Genomic DNA, 25486 nt, shown 5'->3' on the forward strand with positions numbered 1-25486 from the left:
CCTCTCTCAGAAAAAAAAAATGAGGAGTAAAGAGAAAGAAACTGGGAAAAGATTCAAGGAGTTTCAATAGTTACTATTCCTCACAACACATCTTTCCCTCCATGTAGGTGATACCTGGAAGGTATGTTTCGAGGAGCAGGCCCAAGGTTCCAAAGAAATTTGAAGCTGCTGCCCCAGTCTAAAAGATTCATAAGCTACACGCTCTAAGAAAATGATTTTTTGTTTTGTTTTAGAGGGTAACAACAGCACAGCCAACAGCCACCAACTTCTCAGCTGCTTCAAGACAGCAAGGTTTACTACTGAGAAAGGGCAGTCCATACTTTCTTCTCCTTTTGCCCAGCTTCATGTTAAGATGACAAGGAAAAGCAACAAAAAGAAAGAGTATTAAGGGTGGGGCACGATAATTCCTCCTATTTGATACCAGCGAATCTATACACTGAATGCAATTGTAATTCTGTATCCCTCTGCCTTTTTCACCTGCAGCTTAGTAATTTGTTACCAGAAAATAAAACTTTTACCACACATGGAGTTCAGCTATCTGAAAGTCTCCAAGTATTAGGAAGTAATATAGATTTTTCCTCTTCACTCTGCTTTTGAAAATAGAAAGTCTAAGATATTAGACTTATTCAGTCCTTACAGTTTTTAAAAATTATTTTATTGATTATGCTACTACAGCTGTCCTATTTTTTCTCCCCTTTATTCTCCTCTGCCCCATACCTCCCTTCCCACCAGCATTCCTCCTCCCTGAGTTCATGTCCATGGGTCATACATACAAGCTCTTTGGCTTCTCCATGTCCTATACCATTCTTAACCACCCCTTGACTATTTTGTACCTAGTATTTATGCTTCTTATTCCCTGTACCTTTCCCCCCCACTCTCCCCCTCCTTATTAAGCCTCCATGTGATCTCCATTTCTCTGATTCTGTTCCTGTTCTTAGTTGCTTACTTAGTTTTCGTTTTTGTTTTTTAGGATCAATTGTTGATAGTTATGAGTTTGTTGTCATTTTACTATTCATATTTTTGATCTTCTTGTTTTAGATAAGTCTTCTTAACATTTTACATAATAAGGGCTTTGTGATGATGAACTCCTTTAACTTGACCTTATCTGGGAAGCACTTTATCTGCCCTTCCATTCTAAATGATAGCTTTGCTGGATTGAGTATTCTTGGATGTAGGTCCTTGCCTTTCATGACTTTGAATACTTCTTTCCAGCCCCTTCCTGCCTGCAAGATTTCTCTTGAGAAATCAGCTGATGGTCTTATGGGAACTCCTTTGTAGGTAACTGCCTCCTTTCCTCTTGTTGCTTTTAAGATTCTCTCCTTATCTTGGGTAACTTAATGTTAGGATGTGCCTTGGTGCATTCCTCCTTGGGTCCAATTTATTTGGGACTCTGAGCTTCCTGAACTTCCTGGAAGTCTATTTCCTTTGCCAGATTGGGGAAGTTCTCTTTCATTATTTGTTCAAATAAGGTTTCAATTTCTTGCTCTTTTTCTCTTCTTTCTGGCACCCCTATTATGATTCAGATGTTGGGGCACCTAAAGTTGTCCCAGAGGTTCCTAAGCCTCTTTTCATTTTTTGAATTCTTGTTTCTTCATTCTGTTCTTGTTGGCTGTCAATTTCTTCCTTTTGTTCCAGATTAGTGATTTGAGTCCTGGTTTCCTTCCCTTTACTTTTGGTTCCCTGTATATTTCTCTCCATTTCACTTTGCACAGCCTTCACTTTTTCCTCTTATTATGTGAGCATATTCAACCATTTCTGTGAGCATCCTGATTACCAGTGTTTTGAACTCTGCATCAGAGAGGTTGTCTATCTCCTCATTGCTTTGCTGTTTTTCTGGAGTTTTGATCTGTTCTTTCATTTGGGCCACAGTTCTTTGTCTGGGGACACCTGTCAAGTTGTAAGGGGACGGAGCCTTAGGTATTTGCCAGAGTGGGGCAGTCATCTTTGTTGTGCTGTGGCCCTGTATGTGGGGGAGGGTCAGAGAGGGAACAATTCAGCTTGCTTGACTCTTAGCCAGCTTTTAGTCACTTGCTACCCACAAGCAAATTGGGTCCTTCTGGTGTTGATTCCCAGGGTGGGTGCATTTCTGTATGTTCTAGGACCCTGTGGGTCTCTCCAGTGAATTCTCCCATGAGGCTGGTAGTTTCTCCTGCCACTGCGACCCCCACAGGTTTTTACAGCTAGAAGTTATGAGACTCTCTTTTCCCTCATTGGAATCCTGGGTTGGGTAGTCTATCTCTCCCCAGTTGCTCCTCCTGGTTTATCTGCACAAAATGTGGGACCACCCGGTCCTCCAGCCACCACCGCCTTGCCTGGAGTCCTCTCTGCCCTGGCTGCCCATCTCCAGCCTTCATACCAGTCTGAATTAATGTTTCTTCTTTAACACCTTGGTTGTCACACTACCATACAGTCCAATTTTCTGGCAGTTCTGGTTATTTTTTGTTTTGAAATTTGTTGTTGTCCTTCTTTTGGTTATGCAAGGAGGCAAAGCATACCTACCCATGCTTCCATCTTGGCCAGAAGTCCCTCAACCCTTACAATTAAGACATTTACCAACAGACTATGTTGTCATTGTCATCATCATACAGTAGTAGTTTCCGTTTACTAAGAGCATATGTGCCAGGTATCCCTCCAAGTAATGTGTATATATTAACTCATCTAATCCCTATATTATCTCTAAGAATACTGTCTTTATTTCATAGATGAGGGAAGGGAGGAACAGAGAGATTAGCTAAATTACCTGAGGTAACATAGCAGGTTGTGTAACAGAAGAATTAGAGTCCAGGGGTTTGGCTTCAGAGGCTAAGCTCTTAATCACTACACCTTACTGCCTCTCATGAAATATATTTGGGTTCCTCAAACCTACCATGTGCATGGTACCCCAGGCTATCTTTGAAGAGCATTGATGGGGTTGACCTGTACAGGAAAATGATTATGTTTATCAGAAAAACAGATGAGCGGTACATGCAATTTCATGAAGGTTACATGATTAAGCAATTAATAAATGCCCTATTTCCCCCCAAAGCAGTCATGAAAACAAATACTAACAATTAGAACCACAGAGTGTCAGATCTGAAAGAGACTCTAGAAATCACCTACACTAACTTTTATCAGCAAGGAAACTGTGTTTCAGAGAGGGCCTGTGATTTCTTCAAAGTCAAAACGCCATCCAGGACAGAGTCAGGATAATTTATGAAATTCATATGGATTACTTCCTAACACGTGCTTCCTTGATTCCCCGTTCACTTTAAATTCTCTCTCTATAAGCAAAAGCATCCACTTCGTGGCTTTAACTATGACCAATGTGCTGATGACTCTCACATTTATATCCCTACATGGGGCTGCTCTATCTCTAGACTGTCATATATAACTAACTACTAGATGTTTCCATCATCTATTCCACAGGTCCTTCAAACTCAGCTATGGACAATCTCACTTTTCCTTAGTCCAAATCTACTTCTTTTCTTGAGAATGAATTACACAACATTCTCTCAAGACAACCACATCAAAACTCAACATATTCTAGATCTCTCCTCTCCTTCATGTCTCTCATATAATCTGTCACTAAACTGCTTCAATTTTACCTGCATAACATCTGACATCCTTCTCTTCCTTTCCGCCTCTATTAGCAAACATTCTATAATATTTCCTCCCAACTACTACAATAACTTCTTACAATTCTTGCTCATTTTAGCAAGTTTACATAAATGCTGCCAGAGTAAATTTTTAAAATTAACCTCATGAAGGTAACCCCTGCCTTTTGCTAAGATTCTTTCACTAATGTTCCCCTGTAGGGCAGGAGGGCAGGTAGGCAGAGGACAGAGAGGAAGGCAGACTGAAAGAAGGCAGGCAGAAGCAGGGGAGGAGGAGAAACTGGCTAATCTTAATACCTCCCCAAATTTCTCTACAGTTCTACTCCCTTTGAATGAGAAGTGCTACGACATAGTATTTGGTAACTCAGGATCCAAAGCCAGAGAACCTGGGTTGAAATCTTGACTGTACCTTATGCACGCGTGACCTTGGGGGTCAGGTTACTTACCCTCCCTGCGACTCAGATTCCTCATCTAAAAAGTGAGGACCACATTCCCTCTATCAAATGACTGTGGTAAACATCATTTGAGGTAATGCTCATTTAAGCTCTTAGAACACAGCCACACATGATATTTCTCAAGACAGACACAGGAACCGTAACCAGTGTATCTTATTTAACTGGACTGTTATATAAACTTTTCTTTCCTAGACACCAACCACCTAGCCAGTTCTTCATACAATATTTATTGAGCACCAGAAATAAATGCAGTTCAGTTTGAAGCCTGAAAAAAATCTCAGTGACAGAGCTTCTCTACTAGAACCCTGAGATCTCAAATTCCTTCGTGCCCCAAAACAAGCAGAATCTGTTAAGATTAAGGCTTTATAAAGGGTACTGTAAACATGAAAAAGACCCAATGGAAGTTGAGAGTCCAGGAAGGAAGCCGCACATTATTAACTTTAATATAGGGCCGGATTTTGTGTCCTTGGCCTTCAGTAAGCATCAGAATCATCTGTGAAATTTTAAAAAGCAAACACATTAGACCCCCAATATAGAGATTCCCACTGAACAGGCTGGGGGCAAGGTATTGGCACTTTTATTTTTTAAAAATTGTCCAAGTGGGCCCTGGCTGGCATAGCTCAGCGGATTGAGCACAGGCCTGCGAACCAGACAATCGCAGTTCAATTCCCAGTCAGGGCACATGCCTGGGTTGCAGGCCAGTTCCCCGCAGAGGACACACGAGAGGCAACCATACATTGATATTTCTCTCCCTCTCTCCTTCCCTTCCCCTCTAAAGATAAATAAATAAAATCTTTAAAAAATTGTCCAAGTGAATCTGATGTACTCCAGAAGCTGGAAACTACTAAGGTAAAAAGCATGTCAACTGTCATAAGTATTTATTAAAATCCTGACAGTTTAGATGATGAAGAGATTGCCTCCAGCTCAGTTAGGAGAGGAGCAGACAGTATATGAGGAACCTTGAAAAAAGCACCCCAGGAGAATCCATTTTAACCTGACTAATTCAGGGTGCAAGAGGTCATATTAACAACAGGACTAGTTGAGTAAAACCTGTCAGTGAAAATTTTCATTTTTCTGTTATCTGGACTTCTTCCTGTCACTGTTTTGAACCCAAGAAATTAGAACCTCAATCAGTTGGAAAGGGCAGATAGTCAAAGGCCAGGAATGAGAAGAATCTGCCCCCCTCCTCAGGAGCTGAGATGTTTTGCCTGCAGAAGGCCCTCACCAAGGGACAGGAAGAGCTGAAGTTGCAAATTCTGCCAATTACATGGCACCTGACCTTTGAGATACTCAATTGAAACGTGATTTAAAGGGACACTAGAAGATTGTATCACCTAAGAGTGCGCAGGAAGTTTCCTGAGTCTTCATCCAGCGGCAGAAGCAGACCTTTCCCCATTGAATACGTTTACAGGAAGAGACAAAAATAGAGAGTTCTGATTATATCCCAAGGGTGCTGCTTGTTACACATAGAACACTTGTCAAATGTGGCAGAACGCTGAAGAAAATAGGGATTGTGAGAGATCTGAGACGGTGGCAGAGTAGGAGGAAGTTGCACTCACCTCCTCCTGGGACCAAACTAGAATTACAACTAAATCATGGAACAGTCAGCCTGAATAACCAACTGAAGACTAAATGAAAAGAAGTCTTAGAACCAAAAAATTACAGAAGAAGCCATGTCGACACTGGTAGGAAGGGCGGAGATGCGAGAACAGCTGGCCCTCCACCCACCTGTGGTGATGGAGAATCCAGAGGGACATCTTAGTCACGAAGATTCTCTAATGAGGAGCATTAAATCGCAACCCCGTGCCAGGCTCCCCAGACTGAATCATCAGATTTGGGAAGAGGACCCCACGTAACATCTGGCTGTGAGAATCAGCAGAGAGTCTGTCCACTAGAAAAAGACAAGAGTCCACTAGAAACCCAGGTACCCTCTTAAAGGGCCAACACTCAAGACCCCATTTTGCAGGTACTCACACTGGAACAGTGGCTCAGAGCAGGCTGGAGACATACAAGGTGAGACTGGGAATTATGTCTACTGGGAGAAGGCTAGAGGGACAGCAGCCATTGTCACTGTCCTCGCCCACAGTGCCCACAGACACCATCTTTCCAGGCCGGAGCACCCTCCCCTGCTGTTGCATCAGCCTGAGAAATGCACTAGCTCTGCCCTCCTGATTCCCTACAGCCCTGCCCTGCTAGCCTACCTGCTCCCGGAAGGAGTCAGCTAGCTGAGGCCAACCTGGGCTCATGGTGCAGAGTTTGTTGAGGGCTTTTGAGGAAGTCTGAATGGATGCAGAGGGTGTCAGAGATACGCAGGAAGATGCTGAATGGATTATCATTAGGACCAGGGCTGATTTCAGCTTGCAAAGGTGCTATCCCCCGAATGGAGATCCACTAGCCCCACCAGATCAATTCCCTGCAGCCCCACCCTGCTAAAGGTCACACATTGCAGAGGCGTCTGCTGGCTGTGGCCAGCCTGGGCCCGCACTGTGGTCTTTCTTGGAAAGTTTGCAAGGAATTCCAAGCAGACTCTGGCTGTGTCAGAAGTGTACTGGGAAACTAAGTTGTGTGACTCTAGTTAAGAGCCATTTTCTCTTTGCATGCCCTGACTGGCACTACTGTTCCTGTGCAGAGTTCTGCCTCCACATGGCCAAATCTTAAGCTGTTTTAATCTGATGAACTCCACTGGCTTCATCCTGACAGTTCTCTGACACCACCCCACTGAAAAGATCTGCAGGCCCCAGGCAAGTGGGCAGCTGGCCTAAGACCACCATTGGTACCAAGTGTGAATCTGTATCAACCTGGTGAATACCACTTGTCCATACCTGGTGACTCACTGAAGACCTAGCTCATGTAACTCATGTACCACCGGAGGCTCTTTAAGTGTCTAAGCCTAACAGGCAGCCAGCAATATTGCTTTGTAGCTCCTAACAGGTAGCCTAGCACTGGTCACAGGCAGTGTCTGACATTGACCTGCACTGGAGTCCCTCCCAAAAGGCCCCAGAACCAACACACCAAAAGGCAAGCTTCAGATGACAGTGGAGCACAAGCCAATTAGCTCAACAAGTGGCACAAATAAGGAAATATCTTATAAGGCACCAGATACTGCTAAGGCAAATTCTATGTTGTGGGGTCAGACCTGAAAAACAGTTCATAACACTGTGGCCAAGGTCAATCCTCACAGTCACCTAAACTCAGGATTGACCCCACCCACCAACGGGACAATAGCAATCAAGACGCAACTACAACAGAAGGGATCACATAACCCACACAAGGGACATTCCTAGATCACCTAGATTAAGTCATCAGACAACACCACCGATTACCAAAGGACACCTACTACATAAGGCCACCATCCCAAGACTGGGAGACAAAGCATATCTACTTAGTAAACAGAAAGAGATACACAAAGGCAGCCAATATGGGGACACAAAGAAATGTGCTTGGAATGAAAGGACCATATGAAATAAAGACAAGAAATCTACCACATACAGAATTCAAAATGATGGCTATAAAACTGCTCAAGGATATTAGGAAAATGAATAAACTCAGTGAGAACTTCGAAAAAGAGATAGTAAACATAAAAAGAAGGACATGGAAACTATATAAAAAAGAACCAGCAGCCTGGCTGGTATGGCTCAGTGGATTAAATGCCAATTTGCAAACTAAAGGGTCACCAGTTCCATTCTCAGTCAGGGTACATGCCTGGGTTGCAGGCCAGGTACCCAGTAGGGGACAGATGAGTGGCAACCACACATTGATGTTTTCCTCCATCTCTTTCTCATTCTCTTCCCCTCTTTCTAAAAATAAATAAATGAAATCTTTAAAAGAGAAAAAGAAGCAGTCAGAAATGAGTAATACAATATCTGAGCTGAGACTACATTAAAAGGTATCAACAGCAGATTAGATAAAGTAGAGCAACTAATCAGTGATTTGAAAGACAAGGGATCAGAATCCAATTAAAGCAGCAAAAAGAATTTTAATAATTGAGGATCAATTAAGGGACCTTTGGGACATCATCAAGCAAAATAACATCCACGTCATAAGAGCCCCAGGAGAAGAATTGAGAATGTACAGGACAAAGTAATGACTGAAAACTTCCCTAACCTGGTGAGGGGAAAAGGCACACAAGTCGAGGAAGTGCAGAGAGTCCCAAACACTATGGACCCAAAGAGGCTCATACCAAGACATATCATAATCAAAATGCCAAAGTTTAAAGAGAAAGAGAGAACCTTAAAAGCAGCAAGAGAAAGACAATTACTTACAAGGGAGGTCCCATAAGACTGTCAGCTGATTTCTCAAGAGAAACACTCAGGCCGGTGGGATTGGCACAAAATATTCAGAGTGATGAAAAGCAAGGCCCTACAACCAAGACTACTCTACCCAGCAAGGCTGTCATTTAAAATGGAAAGGTACGCCCTGACCAGTGTGGCTCAGTTGACTGGAGCATTATCCCATAAACCAAAGGATGCAGGTTCGATTCCTGTCTGGGCGCATGCCTTGGTGTGGGTTTGGGCCCTGGTTGGGGTGCACACAGAAAGCAACTGGTTGATACTTCTTTCTCACATTGCTATTTCTCTCCATCTCTCTCCCCCCACTTCCCCTCTCTCTAAAGTCTAAAGGCAGGTCCTCTCATAAGGATAAAAGGTTAAATAAATAAATAAAATTCAATGATAAAGAGCTTCCTAGACAAAAACAACAATAACAACCCCCAAAATAATTAATGGAGTTCATTACTACCAAATCAGTTTTACCCAAAAAGTTAAAGGGACTTCTTTAAGAAAAAGGATTAAAAAAAGGGAACATAATTAGAAAGAATAAAATGTCAATATACACATGCCTATCAATAATCACTTTAAATGTGAATAGGTTAGGTATTCCAATAAAAAGACACAGAGTAGCTGAATGGATAGGAGAATAAGATGCATATCTATGCTGTCTGCAAGAGACCTACTGCAGAACAGAAGACACACACAAACTGAAAGTAAATGGATGGAAAAAGATATTTCATGGAAATTAAAACGAAGAAAAAAGCTGGGGCAGAAATATTTATATCAGACAAGATAGACTTTAAAAAAGGCTACAATAAGTGACAGAGGATACTACATAATGATAAAGGGAGCAATCCAACAAGAGGATATAACCCTTGTAAACATTTATGCACCAAACATAGGAGCACCTAAATACATAAAGCAAATCTGGATGGACATAAAGGAAGAGATTGACAGTCATAAAGTCATAGTAGGGATTAATATGCACATTGACATCAATGGGTAGATATTCCAGACAAAAAATCAACAAGGAAACAGTGGCCTTAAATAACATACTAGATCAGATGTATTTAATTGATATTTTCAGAGCATTTCACTGCAAAGCAATAAAATATATACATTCTTTTCAAGTGCATCTGGAACATTTTCCAGGATAGACCACATGTCAGGACACAAAACAAGTCTCAAAAAGTTTAAGAAGATTGAAATCATATCAAGCATTTTCTCCAATCACAATGATATAAAACTAGAAATCAATTACAAGAAAAAACTGGAAAACACACAAACACAAGAAGGCTTAATAACATACTAGTAAACAATGAATGTATTTTTTTTAAGATTTTATTTATTTATCTTCAGAGGGGAAGGAGAGAGGGAGAGAAATATCAATGTATGGTTGCCTTTCATGCATCCCCTGCTGGGAGTTGGCCTGCAGGGAACCAGCCTGCAACCCAGGCATGTGCCCTGGCTGGGAATCGAACCGCGATCCTCTGGTTCGCAGGCCCGCGCTCAATCCACTGAGCTACACCAGCCAGGGCCAACAATGAATGTATTAAAAAATGAGATCAAGGAAGAAATCAAAAGATACCCATGAGAAAATGAAAATGAAAATACAACACAAAATCAATGAGACACAGCATAGTTGTCTTAAAAGGGAAATTCAAAGCAATAAAGAGCTACCTCAAAAAAATTCTCAAATAAACAATCTAACCTTACACTTAAAGGATCTAGAAAAAAAACAAATAAGGCCTAAAATGAGTAGGAGCAAGGAAATAATAAAATATCAGTGCTAAAGTAAATTAAGCAGAATATAAAAACAAACAAACAATACAAAAGATCAATGAAACCAAAAGCTGGTTCTTTGGAAATATAAACAAAACTGATAAACATTTAATCAGACTCATCAAGAAAAATAAAGAAAGGAGACTTCCGTCAAGATGGAGGCATAGGTGGAAACACTGTATCTCCTCTCACAACCAAGTTTAAAGTCAACAAAGTTTCAGTAACAAAAACGCAGCTGAAACACAAAAAATTGAACTATATAGAAGTCCAACAACAACGAATCATTCAACTGGACCAGTAAGAGGGGCGGAGCCAGCAGCGAAGCAGGGTTGGGCAGGAAAAACTCCCGACCCAGGTGCGCGGGCAGCCTTCGGTGGATCCCAGGTGTGCGGTAGCAATAGGTGGACCCAGTGAGGGAACAAGGCGGCAGGCTGACCGTGGTCACACTTTCGCGCACAGATAAACCAGCGAAGGAGCGAGCAGTAAGACAGAGGGCATAGGCCCCGGGGGTGGGAAGCAGCAGAGGGGACCACCATTGCCTCTCTTTGACCCCGCCCCCACATACAGCATCACAACCCAGCGACTGAGTTGTCCAGCCCTGGTGAACACCTAGGGCTCCGCCCTTATACATAACAGGTGCAAACAGACCAAAATATGGCTCAAGAAGAACTCAAAGCCCCAGAGCCGATAACTCTAAGCGACCAAGAAATAGCCAACCTACCAGATGCACAGTTCAAAACACTGGTGATCAGGATGCTCAAAGAACTGGTCGATTTTAGTCACAAATTAGAGGAACAAATAAAGGCTAAACTAATTGAAATGCACAGGAAACCAATAGTGATGGAAAGGAAACTGGGACTCAAATCAAGAAAGTGGACCAGAAGGAAGAAAAAAATGACCAAACAGAAAAATATGAAGAAACAAGAATTCAAAAAAATGAGTAGAGGCTTAGGAACCTCCAGGACATCTTTAAACGCTCCAACATCTGAATTATAGGGGTACCAGAAGAGGAAGTGAAAGTGCAAGTGGAAAAATTATTTGAACAAATAATAAAGGAGAACTTCCCCAATATGGCAAAGGAAATAGACTTCTAGGAAATCCAGGAAGCTCAGAGAGTCCCAAAGAAGTTGGACCCAAGAAGGAACACACCAAGGCACATCATAATTACATTAGCCGAGATAAAAATGAAGGAGAGAATTCTAGAAGCAGCAAGAGATAAGGGGACAGTCACCTACAAAAGAGTGCCCATTAGACTGGCACAATGTTTTTTCATTCCTTCCATAGTTATTAACTTAGGCTCTCCAGGAAGCCACTTTGATAAACTAAGTTTTCCTGGAAATACCACCCACTTCTTCTTTTACATGACAAATTCTTCTTCATAGAATTTCACATAGTCTCTCACAATATTTTTTGGTCGCCGTCTCCTTTTTGGTTGTATCTCCTTTTTGGTCTCTACTTTTGTTTTGTTTTGTTTTGTTTTACTTTCTCTGGTAATCAAAGAAATATTTGTTTATTGCTCAAATTAAGCACTATTGACATTGTTATGTAAAAGATTTCAGACTTTAACTTGTCTACATACCTTCCTCTCTACCCACCCACACAAGATGTGTATTAACCTGCCTTTTCCATGTTGTGTGATAGGAACATCTCTCCCATATTGACAAACACAGATTTACATCTTCAATTTCAATGTCTGCGAGGCATGGTTATAGTATGACTTTCTTACTTAGATTCCTGGCAATAGAAGATAGGTAGACAGAATTAAAATTTTTAAATTATTTTTGACAATGCTGTGTCGAACATCAATGTACATCTTGCACGCTCATCCAGTTATACTTTACAACATATTAGTAAAAATAGAAATGCTAGTCAAACAGATACCTTTAAAAACAATTTTTTGCTTGTAAAATGTCTATGTTTCTTATATTAAAATACCAGCAAAGCAAAGAGTAAAGATTTCCCACAATCCTCTGTTAACATTTTGTTAGATACATATCCACCAAGTGTTAACACGACTCTTTTTTCAACCCCACATGAGACTGTATTATACAGAGTAGTTTGGAACTCACTTATCATATTACACTGTCTTTTCCTGCACAGCATCATTCTATATTGCTATAAAGTGGATAAAAGAGCCATAATTTGATTTCACTGAGGGAAATTTGAAATGTTCCCAATTTTTGCTTTTATCAACAATGCTACAATAAAATATTGTCTATTTTTTGCCTCATGGTTCAATTGTTTCCTCAGGCTAAATTCTCAGAGGTAGAACTGCTAGGTCAGAGCACATGTGCTTCAAGGCTCTGACGAACAACACATCGCCCTTGAGAAAGTCGACACCAACTGACCTTTCCAGCAGAGTCTAAGTGTTCACGCTCCACCTTCGCTTCAACCTCAGGAGATTGTGCTTCTTAGACTCAGATCATGAAAAGTGGCATTTTTTTTGTAGTTTCAAAATTATTAACAAACTGGACATGTTTTTATGTGTTTTTTGGCCCTTCACAGTAAGCTAGTAAACTCACTTCACATGATCTATTACCTCTCCATAAACAAAATAGTCATATAAATTATATTTATTTCTTAAGACCTTAGATCCTCTTTTGCAAGAATTTAAAAAAGAAAAAAAAACATGCCTTGCATTTTTAGAAATAGCTCTGGTGCTCCTGCTGGAATATAGCTTTAAGTTTATGGCAGAACAGCCATCTTCTGCGGGTTGTATTAACGTCAGTCTATGCCAGAACACCCTTATAAAAAGTGTGTTGCTAGAGTACAGAACTCAGTATAGCACAGGCACACACCTGGCTTTTCAGTAGTGTGAGACTTTTAATAGGTATTAATATTTCATTATAATACAGTCCCGTCTCTGCTCCATGGAACAGATTTCTAAAATAAGACTCGAGGCAAGTTCTGCTTCATCACAGTGTCGATGTCTGTACTCTCTGAAGCATTAAAATTTAAAAGTAAAATCTCTGTCAGAACTTTCATTTATTCTTTTAGAGCTTTCATTTTTAAATTACTACCCATTATGAACAATTGTGACTGATTTCCTATGGAGCAAAACGTGGTGAACATTCTTTAAAAAATGGTTAAGAACAAATGACCTGCAAGGGAATTTAAGATGGTAGCATTCTATCAAAGCATTCTGATTTAAATGCTTAAAAACAATATTCAGAATACCTATTCCAAAAGGCAGTGAATGTATATGACCTTTCTCCATTTAAAAAAGTTCCTAGTTTTATTTAACTTAAAAATTTAAAAATGCACATGCCAAATGTATAAGATGCTTCAGTGTTTTTTAATAACTATCATGAAAGAGATCCAGGTAATTATAATTTGAAACCAATTTCGAGGAATGCACTGATGTTTGTGAAGAAGAGATCACATAATAAAGGTGAGGGCAAGATAAAATACACTTTATCAAGTGAACCAGAACAAAGTGTCTGTCTTTTTAGCATTATTTTGTTTTTTTACAAAGTATCTGCCTGAAGTTAAAGTATTTTATAGAATGTATAAAGTAACTTTATAGCATTAAGTGAAAAGTATAAAAATCCAGTAAAATAAATATTTATATTTTTAAAACATTCAGTAAAAAGATACTAACAAAATTCTAAAGTCCTACAATAGTACTTTGACAAAAGAATGTTTATTTCTATACAGCTAACAACTTCAAGAGACAAATCTTATCCTTCCAACTCATTCATTGAACTACAGGTCCCCAAATATAATCAATTCCAGATCTAGTGTAAGAGATGATTAAAACGACAGGTCAGGAATATAAGAGGGCACTAAGAAATGAAAAGACCATTGCATGTAATTAATAGTACTGTGGATTCACCTCCGATGAAGGGCTTAACCAACTAAATATTCCCAGGAATAACCCACTATTTAGCGTCTGAATGCAATGGGAACAAAACGACCACTATGGAGGGTGTTTATTATTAAAAGCCAGGTACACCCCAAAGTATCATCAAAGAGCAGCCACCTTGAAGAAAATCAAGAGAAACTGAAGAAGTGTGACATGTGAAAGCACGCTGAAACCAAACAGTGATGGTAAAAAAAAAAAAGGGCTGGGGAGGAGGAAGTCCAAAAAAGTGGGGGGTATCTGTAAAAGGGGAAAGAAGAGAAAATCAGAGTGTCTCCACCATTTCCAGAGGAGACGGGGCCTGGAACCAAATGCTGTGAGAATTCTCATCTGTCTGGCACACACGCGGCCAGTGAGCAGGGCTGATTCACGGGGTTGGCATCATCTGCTGAAACTGGCTCTTCGAAGCATTCATCTGCGTTTGCTCTGACTCCTTCTCCTCATATGGGAGACCCCTTCATGTTAACAGGGGAAATTAAGAAAGTCTGACAATTCAGCAACGGAAAACACACGACCTCACTGCTGTGATTATCACACCAAGCTGCGTGGTTCCCATTTCGAGAATCAAGGGATAAAGTGGCATTTTTCTTCATCAGTCTCTGATGAGTTTCAGTAGGATGAATCAATTCACCAGGATCTAATCAAGCCTTGCAACATGAAGACAGTTTATAAATCTACAAAGTTGAGAATCATCATTCAAAAAAAATCCTTTGACATCTTCCCCATGCCAACAGTACTACGTCAAAACTCCGCAGCATGAGACAGGCAGACCTTGCGTACTTTTTCAGGCTCCTGTGACATCATGGTTGTCATCGTCCTCAGCCACAGCTGATGTGTCAGTGCTTTTTATGTCAGGCCCTGACCTAAGCATTCTACTTATGATATCTCATGTAAAACACAACAACCCATGAGGTAGCTGGTGCTGTTTTCTTTGTCTTGCTGAACAGGGCATCAAGGCACAGAAAGGTTAAATGCTTTACTTCACCACATTCTCACACTTTGGTCATTTTGAGATATCTGCAGGTCTTGCAAATGCTGTGTGCTTTCCCACACACCCCTGATCCTTTGCAAACTATTGGCACTGCCCAGAACTGTTCGACTTTTTGACCATTTCCTATTGATTCTTCAAGACTTATGTAGGCCAAGCCTCCTCTGTGAAACCTTTCTAGATACCTTAACTTATGTAAGAAAAGTTAGGCGCCCCTTCTTCTGTGCTTCTATAGGTGCCCACTCACACATCACTAAGACTTTTAAGTCTGTTTGTGAATCTGCTCCTTGCTGGGCTACAGGCTCTCTTGTGGGCCGTGCCAGGATCACCGAATAAGGCCTCACAGTCTTTCACTGCACAACTCCAGGGGTGCCGTTCATATGGACTACACAGTGGTGTACACAGTGACCCCTGGAGTTGTACGGCATGGCAGCTCTGAGGACAGTGTCCCACTGCCTTCCAAAGAAGTTGGCACAGAGACCGCACTCAGAAACATGTCTACGTGAAAGAACGGCTGAGACAGAGCTCACCATAAATGTGAGAGGAGCTTAACCAGTGAGGTCTCCCAACCAGTTTATTAGCTTCCAAACTAACACTTCCAAAGGTCAAGTTTAAATGACACGGTCCACCTAAAGGTAAGTGCTAGTTCCGCTACTCAGTATACTCAGAAAATCCCTGCCTTATCTCCTCGACATCAGCTTCTTGTACAGTTTCTCCAAATGCTCCAAGTGAATTTAGATTTCCTCTCTGCCTTTGACAATGACACAACTAACCTGCAAATGGACACGGCATTTTCACCGGAGAGGAATAATCACAGTGAGAAGCAGATTCACGTATCTACCCAGGAGAGTGAACTGAAACGCAAATTAATACAGTCCAATTTTTCTATTTCAATGAGCATGTTCACAAGGAAATTATGGTTCTATATTTAGAAAAACAACATTCCATAACCTTCAACCACCTGTTCTACAGAGAGAAAAAACTGCATACTGCACTTTGGCAAACATTTATGATACCTTTGTTAGAGGTTTTTAAAAAAGCTTAGGCAATACATTCCTATTAAGAAGGACACAGTTTCTAGGCTTCCATGGATGAAAATATGGTCATAGGTTAAAGAACCTTCTACACATAACTAGCTCTAAGACACAGCTAGAGATTGAGGCAGGCATCAATGGAGAGAAAGTATTTAGTTGTTCAAGGTCACTACTTCACCCTAATTCCTTCATTGACTCCTGCCTTCCATTAACTGACGGCTGCCTCTAACTCTGAGTGTTTAAAAGAGAGCAGAGGGACACTAATGACTAGCTCGGAAATCACTGGCAAGAACTAAGGAACCACAGAGACGTGGCAATGTATGGTAGGCGGAAAAAATGGTCCCAAAGATGTCCACAGCCAAATGCCCAGAACTTGTGACTGTGTTGTGACTGTGGCAAGGGAGGGATTGAGAGTGAAGGTGAAATTCAGGTTACTAGTCAGCTGCCCTTAAAATAAGACTGACCTGCATTATATGTGTAATCACAAGGACCATAAATGTCTGAGTGACATGATGGGAGGAAGGCAATGCTGGCTTTGAAGGCGGAAGAAGGCATGCTGCCGGCCTCCAGAATCTGAAAAACACAGGACAAGAGTCTCTCCCTAGCAGGGGTGTCCAACCTTTTGGCATCTCTGGGCCACACTGGAAGAAGAAGAGTTGTCTTGGGCTCCACATTAAATACATTGTGACATGCAATCACAAAAAAATCTCTTAATGTTTTAAGTAAATTTTTGTGTTGGGCTGTATTCACAGCCATCCTGGGCCACATGCGACCTGTGGGCCGTGGGTGGGACACTGGCCCCAGAGCCTCCAGGAGGAAGGCAGCCCTGCTGACACTTTATAGCCCAGTGAGACCAATTCTGAACTTCCGACCTCCAGAACTATGAGGTAATGAGTGCTTGTTGGTTCAGGCTACTGATTTTGTGGGAGTTTGTTATAACAGTAACGGGAAACAAATACAAGCAATTTCACTTGAGAGGAGAGATCAATTATTTCTATAATTTCTACAGCATGTGAACATTTGTTTTGCCAAGGAGAGCTAAGAACTCCTCCTGCAAGCTGCCATGTGTGATGTGGCCATTCCCTTCTCTGCTCTACCCTAACCTAAACTGCATGTCATAAAACATAACACTTCAGAACTATCTATTTTACAGAAATTGTCTGAAATACATTTCGACTGGGGTGGCATTTTACACCCTTGTACATACAAGCCTTATAATATTTTATGAGTGCCAAAGAAGAATGTCTTATAACATTTTATGAGTGTCAGAGAAGAACATCTGGTCCATTCCCCCCATTACAATTAACTTATAAATGAAGACAAGCAGGCCAGAAGGCCTCAGGGAGCGGCATATTCCAGGCCACACAGCGACACACCCAGTCAATGGAAGTCCTTTCTCTCTCTCTCAATTCCCCATGCTACTAGTAACTGGTAACTATAAAAGAATTGAATGCTGTGCATAAACTAAACTGGCACATGAAATGTATATAACGGAGATGAATTTTTTTCAATTACAGTTTACTTTCAGTATTATTTGTATTGGTTTCAGGTGTACAGCATAGCGGTTAGAATATCATATACTTTACAGTGTTCCCCCTAATAGTTCCAGTACCCACCTGACACCATACATGGTTTTTACAATATTATTGACTATATTCCCTATGCCATACTTCTAGTTTACCTCCTTGTGACTGTTTTGTGACTACCAATTTGTACTTCTTAATCCCTTTACCACTTTCAAGTCCCTCTCCTTTGGCAACCACCAATCCACTTTCTATGAAAGTTTGTTTTAATTTTGCTCGTTCATTTATTTTGTTCTTTAGATTCCACATATAAGTGAAATCATATGGTATCTGTCTCTCTCTGACTTACTTCTCCAACTGACTATGTTTACCCACACTGTTGCAAATTGTAGGATTTCATTCTTTTCTTATGCCTGAGTTATATTCCATTGTATGTATGTATTATGTATGTATGTATGTATGTGTGTATATATATATATATATATATATACATACCACCACTTTTTTAAGCGACTTATCTATAAATGGGTACTTGGGCTGCTTCCATATCTTGGCTATTGTAAACAATGCTGCAACGAACATAGATATACATACATATATTCTTTTAAATGAGCATTTGGGGCTTCTTCATATACATATAAAAAAGCAGAATCACTGGAAACAACCTCCATACTGTTGTTTCCACAGTGACCGCACCAGGCTGCATTCCCACCACAGTGCACAAGGTTCCCTTTTCTCCACACCCTCACCAGCACTTGTTTGTTGTTTGTTGATCTATTCATGGTAGCCATTCTGACAGGTGTGAGATGGTTTCCACTGTGGTTTAAATTTGCAATTCTCTGATGATTAATGACTTTGAGCATGGAGCATCTTTTCATATATCTATTGGCCATCTGTATGTCCTCTATGGAGAAGAATCTACTCAGATACTCTGCCCACTTTTTAATTAAGTTGTTTGTTTTCTTTTGGTGTTGATTTGCATTAACTCTTTATAAATTCTGGATATTAACCCTTTAGCATATATATCATTGGTGAATATCTTCTTCCATTCAGTAGGCTATCTTTTTGTTTTGTTGATGGTTTCCTTTGCTTTGCAAATACTTTTTAGTTTCCAGTGGTCTCTTTGTTTTTTATTTTATTTCCTTTTCCTGAAGAGATACATCATAAAAAAAATATTTCTAAGAGAGATGTCAGAAATTTTACTGCCTACATTTCTTATAGGAATTTTATGGTTTCAAGGCTTACATTTAAGTCTTTAATCCATTTGATTTTATTTTGGTATATGGTGTAAGAAGGTAATTTAGTTTCATTTTTTTCATGTATCTGTCCAATTTCCCAGCACCATTTATCCAGTAGATTGTCTTTACCCCATTGTATATTCTTGCCTCCTTTGTCATAGATTAATTGAACGTACAGGTGTGGGTTTATTTCAAGGTTTTCTATTCTGTTCCATTGATCTATGTGTCTCTTTTTATTCTAGTACCATGCTGTTCTGATTACTATGGCCTTGTAGCACAGTCTAATAGCAGCTAGACTGATAGGAGAGGTGCGTTTTTAATTTTATTTAATTTTAATAAAACTGATGCTTGTTTTTGTTATTAGGAAACTTTTCAGTATGTTTGAAACAACCTAGGAATGTGAGTCAACTTTTCCAATGACAAAGCTTCCGAAATCTAAATACAGATCAAGTATTTCTGATGAAAACCCAGTGTCTGAATGTGCTATAAATGTAAAATACACACTGGATTTGGGAGATGTCATCAGAAGAAAAAATGTAAACGTGTTAATAATTTTTTTAGATTAAATGTTGAAGTGATAGCCAATTAGGTAGATTAAATAAATTACATCACTAATATTAGTCTTACCTGTTTCTTTTTGCTTTTAATATGTGGCCACTATACAGTATGAAGTTACTTACATGGCTCTCATCATAGTTCTATCAGAAACTGCTGTTCTAAAGGAACAGATTGAGATATATGTATATTTTAACCTGAAATTCTAGAAAATTGGAAACACAGGGAAAAAATACAAGAAATCTGTTTGATGGAAAGAAGAAATTATAGAGAAACATGCGGCTGAAGAACACATATGCACAATCAGAATTCTCAAACTTGTAACAAAGTCAAAGATAACAGAAAATTCTCTTATAATTTTAGTTTTAATCAATTGGAATACAAGAATGACTGGGGCAAAAAGGCATTAAAAATTACTCCTCCAATCTTCCTTGCTTGGTTGGCTCTTAATTCACAGCCGATCTTGTAACAGGAAACTATAAACTAAGGATGAGTACGCAGACTGCATCGCAGCCACTCGCATTTTTAGAAATCTATTTTTTCCTCAAATGTGTCAGGCTGACAAAATGAAAAATACGAGCGATTCAGAAATTCTTCACATTAAATTTCTGATTCGAGCTCTCCCTTTTTGGCTTTGGTAATGGATCAGCTATAGGTTTTTAGAACTAATATTATACCACAGAGTGAGACAGGCCAGCCTGTTAGACAGAGGTCTTAGGAAATATTTATGTAAAATGTCACATGCCATAGCCAAAGGGCCTAAAAAATCCTGGAATCTGGCCTTGGGAGTTAGACAGGTCATCCCACCTCCTCCTGCACGCTGTCCTTTGTGCAGAACTGGCCTCAGGAACACTGCTAATACCCCGTGTGTCAGATGGCTGATCAAAGGTGCCAAAGCAGAGTCTACACTGGGCCTCTGTGGAGACGGCCAGGGTTCAGGGGCCACCCCATCGCTCAGAGGAAAGCAGTGCTTTGTCCAGGTGACCCCAAGCCTCCCAGAGGTCATGTGGGACGATCCCAGCTTTGTTTTCCAGGCTCTCTGAGGACACTCGGGTCAGCCATTGAGGACTGTGGTAGGCCACGCCTAGGTCATCCTGAGATTCAGCCTCAGGGCTCTGGCCAGATTCCCACTTCCCAGCATTCAGTCCAGTGTCCCTATTTAAGTATTCCAGCTCTAAGAAAAGCACATGTGATTATAATGTTTATATAAAAGGGCAATATACAAATGTATAGACAGTGTGAGGGCAATTACACAGGATCAGGAAAACCAATCACCAAAATCAAAAGTGGGTATCTCTGCTGATAGGACTATATTCCTTATAGTTTTCAATGTTTTTCACATTTTGGGGGGACACTTATATTATACAGTCCAATTTTTCTTTTTTCTTTTTTTTAAAAGATTTTATTTATTTATTTATATTTAGAGGGGAAGGAGAGAGGGAAAGAAACATCAATGTATAACCATACATTGATGGTTATACATCAATGTATAACCATCAATGCATAACCATCAATGTATAACCTTTCGTGCATCCCCTGCTGGTAGTTAGCCTGCAAGGAACCGGCCTGCAACCCAGGCATGTGCCCTGACTGGGAATCGAACCGCGATCCTCTGGTTCGCAGGCCCGCGCTCAATCCACTGAGCTACACCAGCCAGGGCTCTTTTTTCTTTTTTTATATGAGGGGAAAATTACAAGATAAAAAGTGTCCATATTACTGAAATATACTTGACTATATATTGAATTGGCATGCTGCTTGATATTAATGTGTAACACATTTTATAAAATGCTGCAACATCATTAAGCAGAGGGTATATCCATAAGGGTACCTTCGAAGTGCCAGGCTGCTGATCTGAAAACTAGGATCAGTGCCACAAGCAAGGGTGGACTCTGGGAAAGCGGCCTCCAGGGCAGCACACAATAACGCCGAAACTTCTTCCCTGAAGTATGAGTGTAGATTTCACCCACTCAATTACACTGTACAGGCAAGGCCTTGATAATACTGCCTGAAACATTAAGGCTTTACATCACATGAATTTTTGGTCTGCTTTTTTAACATGAGTATATTTCAAATGATTTCTTACAGATTTTTTTAAGGTCAGCAGGGCAGACAGAGAGGCATGGATCACTCAGAATCTAAAACAAAAGGAACTTATTTACTAGATTGATAGGTCGTCTTATTGGGCACCTACTGTGATAGATACTGTGGGGAGGTAACTGTGGCCTCTATTATGTAACCAATACAGCACTGTAAAAATTTAAGCTGGAAGGTCTGAATTTTATAAATGAGTAAATATGAAGTGTTGGATCCACTGAAATATTAAAAATTTCATACATTTGTAAAGCTAAAGAAAAGTTATTCCATATAAACAAGTGTAAAAGTATCATATTCTTTAATGACCCTTTTGAAACATAGGCAAGGAGATGGTGTATCTGGGCTTTGTCCTGGCACTGTCAGAATTTTATTTGTTCAAAAACTTATTAAGGTGAAAGTCTGTGAAACTAACCATTTTAAAGTGGTCAGCTCAGTGGTACTTAGTACATGTTATGCACCCTACACCTGCACTGCTCCCAACGTTTCAACAGTGCAGCAATGTGTCCCAGGCATATTCCAGGTCTGTTCCAGTCCTCACCCCAGGCCATTCCCCAGCAAAGCCTTTGACCCCTCAATGAATTTTTGGAGTCATTCAGCAAAAGTGGGCAGCTGGTTCAATTCCAGAATCGTTTAGCAAATGTCTATCAGCAATATGAGTAGCCATACAATTACCTACACAAGTCAATTGGTGGAACCATCCATGATAAATAAATAATCACGTTTTTAAAAAATATTTTATTTATTTATCTTTAGAGGGAAAGGGAAGGAGAGAGAAGGAGAGAAGTATCAATGTATGGTTGCCTCTCGTGAGTCCCCTGCTGGGAACTGGCCTGCAACCCAGGCACGTGCCCTGACTGGGAATCGAACCGTGATCGTGTGGTTTTGCAGGCTCGTGCTCAATCCACTGAGCTACACCAGCCAGGGCAATAATCACGTTTTTAAAGATTTTATTTATTTATTTTTAGAGAGAGGAGAGGGAAGAAGGGAGGAGGGAAAACATCACTGTGAAAGAGAAACATTGATCAGTTGCTTCTTGCATGCAACCTAATCGGGGACCAAACCTGCAACCTAGGCATGTGCTCTGACTGGGAATCAAACCTGTGGCCTTTTGCTTTGCGGGATGATGCCCAACCAAACGAGCCACACTAGTCAGGGCAATTAATCACATTTGTAGTAGCTGGACTTTTATTACCTAAAGTATTCATTCACTGCCTCTATTCCCTCATTTCAATCTCCCTTTGCAAAAGTGTTCACAGAGTACTCAAAGTGTGCCGGAGGCCAAAGCCCACAAGAAACCAGTCCACAGGCTCACCACTAAAGGCCCCTTTTGCAGGCAGGGTTTACCAGAGAAATGTTTGCATATATTTCAACATGATAATTGGAAATATGCTTTACAATTACCACAAATATATGTACACGCTACCTTAGAAATAGTCTACTGTGCTAATTATAAAACTACAACTACCAGCATCTTCTGAGAATTTATTATGCTTTTGACACAGGTCTAAGTGCTTTCTCTGCCTTATTTCATTTAATCCTGACAAAGGTCATAGGAGACTAGGGTTTGCAGAGGTTAAGTGGCATGCCCAAAGTCCTTAGCTTTTATATGTGGAGAGGCAGAATTAAAAATTTGATCTATTTGACATAAAAAAACAGTGCTCTGATCTGCTAGGTATACTTCTTCCCTGAGACTGCATTGCCAATCATCATCCCTGAACCATTTCTATCAAGAATTCCAGCTGGAATAAACCAAAGTCCCACGGCTTAGCTCTGAAAGACACTCCTAGGCAATACGGTGGAGAAGGAGCAGAGCTCTAGCACCTTTAAAAGACTCAAGGTGTCCAACTGTTCATCAAAAGCAGAGGCGCACTAACAAACACTGGCTTCAATTCCCATCAGAGGCACTTTCATTTATCACTAGGGAAAATGTTCAAAATGTTCCCACTCTCATTCAAGATAGTGTCCTGTCCCCTGTGCCACCTCAGCACTCCCAATCCCCCGTACCCTAGACCCCTGCTTTCCCAGTCTTATCACCATCTAATACACTATATTACTTATTTGTACATGCTGTGCTTATTATTATTATTATTATTATTATTATTATTCAGAGCTAGAATGCAAGCTCACTGAGAATGGGAAATCTTAGTTTTCTCACTGCTGTGTCCCCACTGCTTGGAGACACAATGGCCTAAATCACAGTTGGAGCTCATTCCTCCTCCTTAGAAAAGTAGATGATGAATCTATTCAAAACACTTTCTAACATTTCACCAAGACTGCTAAAGGCTGCTAAATATTTCGCACATTTGAATAGAGACATTGACACATCCATAAGTGAATTCAACAGAGCAACATCCCAGAGGAGAAAGCTGTAATTATGGAATAATAGAAATATCACTGGCAGATGGAAGGGGGTATTCTTGCTGTTACAGCTTATCCAGGAAATTATATGAAGAGTCCAGACAGTTAGCATGGCTGACAGGCGGTCCAAGCATTCAAATGGGGCCATGATTCCTCAACTCTTAGGCACAGCCGGGGGGGGGGGGGGGGGGAGCAATGAGTGGGAGGGGAGGGAAATAAGAGAATAATGTTTAATTTCAAACACTGATCTTTATAATAGGAGTTACTATTTGGAAAAGGTCTTAAATGTCAATTACTTCTATAAAGGCAACTATGGAAAACAGTGTGATAAATTAGCATGGCACAGGTTAATAAGTTTTCATTTATTAAACACCTAACTAGGTACCAGTCACATTCTGAGGCCTTTACACACATTACATCATTTAAATAGCTTCACTGCGTGATGTAGGTACTACTACTATTTCATACAGAGTGAAACTGAGGTTCAGAGAGGTTGGCTCATCTGCTCAGGACCACACAGCTACTTAGTGATGGAGACAGGATCAAACTCAGGAGTCATACCCTGGGTTAGTGGTTCTCAACAGGGAGTGACTTTGTCCCCCAGGTGATATCTGGCAATGTCTGGAGGGTTCTTTTTTTTTGGGGGGGGGGTCATAACTGAAAGGAAGATACTACTGGCATGTCTAGTGGGTAAGAATGTGGCAAAACATGCAACAATGCAGAGAACAGTTCACAACAGTTATCTGGCCCAGAATGTCAACAATGCCGAGGTTGAAAAACCTTGCTCTAAAGCTACAGTTCTTCACCACTGTACTTAAAGTTTGAGAGAGACCACCTTTCATACAAGGAGAGAAGGAAGGAAAACTGAGTGTAACAGTTGTAAATTACCTTATAAAAAAGTACGTTTCCTGTTGTAACACATTACAACAAACTTGGTCATCTAGAACTACAGAACTTTACTCCTTCATGGCTCTGAAGCTCAAGGCCAACACTGGTATTCCTGGGCTGGAACCACAGTGTTGGCTGGGCCGTACTCCCCCTAGAGGTTCTAGGCGGTACCTGTCTCTGCTTCTTCCAGCTTCAGCACTTGCTGTTCTGGCACTAGCACTCCTTGGCGGGTGGCCACATCATTTCAATCTCGCCTCCATCATCATATCACTCGCTCTTCTCTGTGTCTGTGTGGTCCCCCCTGCCTCCGTCTTATTAGGACACGGGTGATGACACTTAGGGACCACCTGGGTAATCCAGGATAATCTGCTCATCTCAAGATCTTTAATCACATCCCAAAGCCTCTTGTTTTCAAACAAAGTAACATTTACAAGTTCTAGGGATTAGGTTACGGCTATCTTCAGAGCCATTTTTTAGCCTTCCATAAGTAGATTAATATCTACTCCCATTTCACCCAGGAGGCCACTTAAAAGTCACGTGACAGAGGACAAATGGCTAACAAGCGGTGGAGGAGGGATTTGAACTCAGCTCTGTCCACCTCTGAAGCTCATTCTCCTTTCTTCAGAGTCTAAGTCCTGTTCTCTGAACACTGCCCCACGGCTAGGCCTTATACACTTTTCTTTACACCACAACACTTTCAAAGGCTGAGGAAAAGATCTTAACTCAGCAGGACTCAGCCTCCGAGTGGGGAGCAATGAAAGGCAGGAGACTGAAAACCCGCGGGTGCTCCCATCACGGCCAGTAAAAATCAGGAAAGCACAAACTTCCATGATGCGAGGGCCTTGAGA

At 40.7% G+C, this 25486-nt stretch overlaps 1 protein-coding gene across 1 annotated transcript in view; it reads right to left on the minus strand.

Annotated features, from left to right (window-relative positions):
• Positions 1-25486, minus strand: part of PIP5K1B (phosphatidylinositol-4-phosphate 5-kinase type 1 beta) — a 319864-nt gene that overhangs the window by 242345 nt on the left and 52033 nt on the right. The window lies entirely within an intron of this gene.

The sequence above is a fragment of the Sturnira hondurensis genome, unplaced genomic scaffold, assembly GCF_014824575.4.
Source record: "Sturnira hondurensis isolate 20B ecotype Veracruz unplaced genomic scaffold, ASM1482457v3 Scaffold0013515, whole genome shotgun sequence".
Classification (NCBI taxonomy): Eukaryota; Metazoa; Chordata; class Mammalia; order Chiroptera; family Phyllostomidae; genus Sturnira; species Sturnira hondurensis.